We start from the raw sequence: 7,089 nt of genomic DNA on the forward strand, positions 1-7,089 counted from the left end.
GGTCGTCCCTACCAAACCAGGGCTGTTTCAACCTGACTGGGGTTGTCGCTACCACACCGGGGCTGTTTCAACCTGACCGGGGTTGTCCCTACCACACCGGGGCCGTTTCGACCTGACTGGGGTCGTCCCTACCTCACGGGGGCCGTTTCAACCTGACCGGGGTTGTCCCTACCACGCCGGGGCCGTTTCGACCTGACTGGGGTCGTCCCTACCTCACGGGGGCTGTTTCAACCTCACCGGGGTCGTCCCTACCTCACGGGGGCCGTTTCAACCTGACCGGGGTTGTCCCTACCACGCCGGGGCCGTTTCGACCTGACTGGGGTCGTCCCTACCTCACGGGGGCCGTTTCAACCTCACCGGGGTTGTCCCTACCACACCGGGGCTGTTTCAACCTGACCGGGGTTGTCCCTACCACACCGGGGCCGTTTCGACCTGACTGGGGTCGTCCCTACCTCACGGGGGCCGTTTCAACCTGACCGGGGTTGTCCCTACCACGCCGGGGCCGTTTCGACCTGACTGGGGTCGTCCCTACCTCACGGGGGCTGTTTCAACCTCACCGGGGTCGTCCCTACCTCACGGGGGCCGTTTCAACCTGACCGGGGTTGTCCCTACCACGCCGGGGCCGTTTCGACCTGACTGGGGTCGTCCCTACCTCACGGGGGCCGTTTCAACCTCACCGGGGTTGTCCCTACCACACCGGGGCTGTTTCAACCTGACCGGAGTTGTCCCTACCACACCGGGGCCGTTTCGACCTGACTGGGGTCGTCCCTACCTCACGGGGGCCGTTTCAACCTGACCGGGGTTGTCCCTACCACGCCGGGGCCGTTTCGACCTGACTGGGGTCGTCCCTACCTCACGGGGGCTGTTTCAACCTCACCGGGGTCGTCCCTACCTCACGGGGGCCGTTTCAACCTGACCGGGGTTGTCCCTACCACGCCGGGGCCGTTTCGACCTGACTGGGGTCGTCCCTACCTCACGGGGGCCGTTTCAACCTCACCGGGGTTGTCCCTACCACACCGGGGCTGTTTCAACCTGACCGGAGTTGTCCCTACCACACCGGGGCCGTTTCGACCTGACTGGGGTCGTCCCTACCTCACGGGGGCCGTTTCAACCTGACCGGGGTTGTCCCTACCACGCCGGGGCCGTTTCGACCTGACTGGGGCCGTCCCTACCTCACGGGGGCTGTTTCAACCTCACCGGGGTCGTCCCTACCTCACGGGGGCCGTTTCAACCTGACCGGGGTTGTCCCTACCACGCCGGGGCCGTTTCGACCTGACTGGGGTCGTCCCTACCTCACGGGGGCTGTTTCAACCTCACCGGGGTCGTCCCTACCACACCGGGGCCGTTTCGACCTGACTGGGGTTGTCCCTACCTCACGGGGGCCGTTTCAACCTGACCGGGGTTGTCCCTACCTCACGGGGGCCGTTTCAACCTGACCGGGGTTGTCCCTACCACACCGGGGCCGTTTCAACCTGACCGGGGTTGTCCCTACCTCACGGGGGCCGTTTCAACCTGACCGGGGTTGTCCCTACCACGCCGGGGCCGTTTCGACCTGACTGGGGTCGTCCCTACCTCACGGGGGCTGTTTCAACCTCACCGGGGTCGTCCCTACCACACCGGGGCCGTTTCGACCTGACTGGGGTTGTCCCTACCTCACGGGGGCCGTTTCAACCTGACCGGGGTTGTCCCTACCACACCGGGGCCGTTTCAACCTGACCGGGGTTGTCCCTACCACGCCGGGGCCGTTTCGACCTGACTGGGGTCGTCCCTACCTCACGGGGGCTGTTTCAACCTCACCGGGGTCGTCCCTACCTCACAGGGGCCGTTTCAACCTGACTGGGGTTGTCCCTACCACACCGGGGCCGTTTCAACCTGACCAGGGTTGTCCCTACCACGCCGGGGCCGTTTCGACCTGACTGGGGTCGTCCCTACCTCACGGGGGCTGTTTCAACCTCACCGGGGTCGTCCCTACCTCACGGGGGCCGTTTCAACCTGACTGGGGTCGTCCCTACCTCACGGGGGCTGTTTCAACCTCACCGGGGTCGTCCCTACCTCACGGGGGCCGTTTCAACCTGACCGGGGTTGTCCCTACCACGCCGGGGCCGTTTCGACCTGACTGGGGTCGTCCCTACCTCACGGGGGCTGTTTCAACCTCACCGGGGTCGTCCCTACCACACCGGGGCCGTTTCGACCTGACTGGGGTTGTCCCTACCTCACGGGGGCCGTTTCAACCTGACCGGGGTTGTCCCTACCACACTGGGGCCGTTTCAACCTGACCGGGGTTGTCCCTACCACGCCGGGGCCGTTTCGACCTGACTGGGGTCGTCCCTACCTCACGGGGGCTGTTTCAACCTCACCGGGGTCGTCCCTACCTCACGGGGGCCGTTTCAACCTGACTGGGGTTGTCCCTACCACACCGGGGCCGTTTCAACCTGACCGGGGTTGTCCCTACCACGCCGGGGCCGTTTCGACCTGACTGGGGTCGTCCCTACCTCACGGGGGCTGTTTCAACCTCACCGGGGTCGTCCCTACCTCACGGGGGCCGTTTCAACCTGACTGGGGTCGTCCCTACCTCACGGGGGCTGTTTCAACCTCACCGGGGTCGTCCCTACCACACCGGGGCCGTTTCGACCTGACTGGGGTCGTCCCTACCTCACGGGGGCTGTTTCAACCTCGCCGGGGTCGTCCCTACCACACCGGGACCGTTTCAACCTCACCGGGGCCATCCCAGCCTTACCGGGGAAACAGGAAGTTTGGCCCTCTGTCCCCTGCCGGCGGCTCCCCACTAGACAAAATCTCCAGGCATTCCTGGTGGTTGCACATCCAGCGCTCCTGCCCTCCACCAAGTGCACAGGCTGCCTGTCTGCTGTCCCGCAGCGCCCCACCAGAGACTGGGACCAGTGGGCATGTTTGTGCGCTTGCTGGTACAGCAGTTCCACAGTGCCGGCCGAGTCAGGCCCAGCCCTGGCCGGCCCCGGACCCGACTCTGCCCCCCGATTGCGTCCCTCCCAGATGCAAGGAGCTGAAATCTGCAGCCTGCTGGGATGGGCTCTGTACTTGGTGCTTCAGCACATCCTACTCAGTCTCTATGCGCTTCTTTCTATGCGAGGAGTTGAAATCTGCAGTTTGTTGGGTTGGGCTCTGTACTTGGTGTCACATCCTACTCAGTCTCAATGTTCTTTCTCTCCTTCCAGTTGTAGAGCTTCCACTGGGCCAAGTTTCCCATGGTTCTGTATGATAGGTGTTTGTCTGATTTTTGGTAGTTTCGATGTTGTTGTGCGAGGTAGCACGCACAGGTCTCTTCCTTATGCCGCCATCCTGGTTCTCCTGGGTCTGCTTCTTGAGTGTGTCTCTCATGGCTGCGAGCAGTTGAAGTCTGCAATTTGTTGGGATAGGCTGCAAAAGCGCAGGTGGGTCTTTTTGTGCACCTGGCACAGCTTGGATGGGGATGTAAATTGATTAAGGCTGAGACTCAGGGAGTCGCCATGGCGGAGCAAATAGCATTGGCTGAGTCTCCGCGGCCCCTTGACTCTCTGCCAGGGCTTTGTGTCCCCCAGTGCCGGCGAGCAGCTGTGCAACAGAGTCTCCCTCGCTTTCTGATGGCTGCAAGGCCGTGCTGCCTCTCCCCGTAGGGTCTGGTGCTTCATGATCCCGCCTGAACCAGCTCAGTGGATTTGAAAGTTTGCAGAAGAAAAGGCGCTTCTACTTGTGGGTCTGGCACAGCCCAGATGGGAATGTAAATTGCGTAGGGCGGGATCACAGGGAGTCGCCGGGGCGGAGACTCAGTGGCCCCTTGCCTATCCAGGACACCAGGACTTTGCGTCCCCCAGTGCCGGCGAGCAGCCGAGCGCCAGAGCCTCCCTCGCTTCCTGACCGCTGGAAGGCCGTGCCGTCTCTCGCCTTGGGGCCTGGGGCCTCAGAGACCCGCCCGAACCAGCTCAGTGGATTTGAGAGTTTGTAAAAGCACAGTCATTCCCTCTTGTGCCTCTGGCACAGCCCTGAGGGTAGGGCGGGGTCACAGGGAGTCACCAGCATGGGTGAAATAGCGATGGCGGCGTCTCCGCGCCCCTCGCCTCCCCGGGACACCAGGACTTCTTGTCCCTCGGTGCCGGCGAGCAGCCGCGTATCAGGGCTTCCCTAGCTCTCCGACCACTGCAAGGCCGTGGCCGCCTCTCCCTGTGGGATCTGGGGCCTCAGAGACCCGCCCCGAGCAAGCCCAGAGGATTCGAGGGTTCGTAAAAAACCGAGAATCCATTTGCAGCCCGCGTGGCGTGTGACTGCGTACCTCTGGTTTTGGTGCCTCCGTAGCTCCCACTCAGTCTCACTGCGCTTCTTTCTTTTCCTCCAGTTGTAGATCTCCCACTGGGCCAACTTCCCCATGGTTCTGAGTGGCGGTTGTTTACTTCATAGTTGATAGTTTCAATGATGCTGTGAGAGAGCAGCACACACAGGTCCGCTCCCTACGCCGCCATCTTGGTTCTCCTCTAAATTTATATTTCTTGTCTAGTGTATCCGTTTGTGTGCAGCCCCTTCTCTATACCTTGAACCCTAGCCACAAATGGATGCAGCCTTCACAAATAAACACTAACTTTACAATTACTCAACATATGTGTATACATTTTTTTGGGACACCCTATATATCAACTAGAAATGCTAGAAGTCCTATAAGTAAATCCCAAATATGATAAATAAAATGAAAGGCACACATTTTCACATCATAATAAAATCACTAAATCAAAGGACATAATACTGAAAATGCAAGAGGAAAAAAAAGCCAAATTGACTCCAGAGAAGTACAATTAGACTAGATATTTTAAACCCTTTTCATCTCATGGCACATATAAATGAATTACTATAATTTGGTGGTACACCAAAAATATATTACAATATTTTTGCCAATCTGACAAAAGTAGGTATAATTTAGATTAATTCACACTGGCTGGCTAATTGTCATTTTCTTATCCTATCTAATAAAAGACAAAAAGGGTAATTGACCGTACCTTCGATACACTTCCCATGGGCTAATCAGGGCGATATGCAAATTAACCGCCAACAAAGATGGCAGTTAATTCGCATACGTAGGCTCCAAGCGGTGGAGCTAAGCCAAACGGCCCCAAAGCCGGCTGAGCAGCGAGGCCTCACGGCCCCGGGATCAGCAGAGCCTCGAGGCCTCACCGCTCTGGCCCCAAGCGGAGCCTTGAGGCCTGACGGCTGGGGGTTGGGGCTCTGGCCGGAGCCCAGCCAGAGCGAAGGCCTGGGTCCTGGGTGCCAGAGGAAAACTGGTGCCAGCAACCTAAGGAAGGGAAGGCCTATTGCACGAATCTCTTCGTGCAACAGGCCTCTAGTTTGACAATAAAAGGGAAAAGAGGTCAGTGCCCCTGACCAAATAGTTAGGTATTGCTAGTTTTGAAAATTCTTGTGGCACATCAGTGTGCTGCAGCACACCAGTGGAAAACCACTGAATTAGACTAACAGTTGACTTTAGGAGAAACATTAGATGAACAAGGAGACAGAGGACAATGAGATATTATCTTAAAAGTACTGAATAAAAAAATAACTCCCCCATTATGATTTTATGTCCAGTAAAACATCCTTTAAGAATGAAGGTGAGATAAATACATCACTAGAAGACTTGCACTAAAAGAAAAGTGAAAAGGAGAAAGAAATGCTCACAGATGGAAGTTCTTACTTTCTTCTGACCTATCTGATTCACTAATACTTTTTAACTTTGTCTAATTTGTGTTACACTCATCCACAGAAATCTAGTTTCAGCTATTGAATTTGCAATTGCAGATGTAGAAAAAAATTGAGCAAAAAAGTCAAATATGCAGGAAAATTTAAATTACTATTGACCTAATAGTGTTTCTATAATAATAATAATTGTCTTTACTATATATAATAATTAAACCCATGACAATACTAACAAAATGATCTAAAGGTAAGCTGTGAGTCACTGAGTTTCAGTGGGAATTCGCACTGGGATCTTCCGGCACTCATTCTTAGCTAATGAGTATGAAGTATGCTTGGGGCTGAGCTTCCCAGCAATCAGGACGGACCTAGACATCCCCTGGGCTTTCAGGTCAGACCTTGCCAACCTATTGGCACCTTAACGCACAAGCCTTTGTGAATGGCTACACCTGAGCCTTCTTTGTAGGTGGTGCTTTTAGCAAGGTAATAACAGTCACAGAGAGAGATTTGTGGAGAAATGAGAGTGTAATTTTGCTAGAGGAAGTATGAAAGAATTGCTGTACTACTTATTAGGAATTTGAAATTTTCACGTTTTTCTTTCCTTAGTCATTTTATGGAGCATTTAGGGGATAAGAGCAAAAATACTCTCTCAAAGTTTAGAAGAGGTTTCTGAAGTCATTATTTGCAGAGGCTTTTGAGTATTGAGCTTACAGATTCCTATTTATGCACAAAAAGTCTCCCATAGAAAAAGCAACGTCCGTTCACATGATTCAATGTTGTGGAACATTTTCTGTCTTGTGAATTTCTCCTGAGCTCAGAGTCATGCCCACCAAGTCAGAACAACAAGATGCACTCAGTGCCAGGAAAAGACAGAAACCAGGTAATGCTTTCTCTGTTCTCTCATGGTTTTCTCTGTGTTCCCTGTAGGACCCCTTTACCCTCATTCCCATCACTTCTTGTTATTCCTCTTCGGGCACTTTGTTCCCCTCAGTCCTCTCAACTTATCTTTATTCTCCTGGTCTGGAGGTAGGAGAACATTTCTCTCTGACCTGGTATTTGTTTCTGTTACCTTAAATGTTTTGGTCTGCTCCTCAAAACCACTTCTTTTTCCTTTTGGGAAATTTACACACTTGGATTGGGGGGTGAAGAAAAGAGAATCTAATGATTCTTTGGCACCTCAATTGTCTTCAGCACTATATTTAAGTTAGTAAGTTAAAAACTCACAACTTTTCAAAGTAATTGTTTTTAGTCTTCATTTTACACGTGGGACAACTGAGACAAGTCTCTTTGCTATATCCCTTGCTGTATTCTTTGTTTCTGGTGCTGAAAGCCTACATTATACTAGAAGCTTGGAGGTTTGGGGAGGCTGATACCTGAGAGCTGTCTGTTATAGTTGGGAGG

The sequence above is a fragment of the Myotis yumanensis genome, unplaced genomic scaffold, assembly GCF_028538775.1.
Source record: "Myotis yumanensis isolate MYYU_CA2020_CCGP unplaced genomic scaffold, mMyoYum1.0.hap1 SCAF_3, whole genome shotgun sequence".
Classification (NCBI taxonomy): domain Eukaryota; kingdom Metazoa; phylum Chordata; class Mammalia; order Chiroptera; family Vespertilionidae; genus Myotis; species Myotis yumanensis.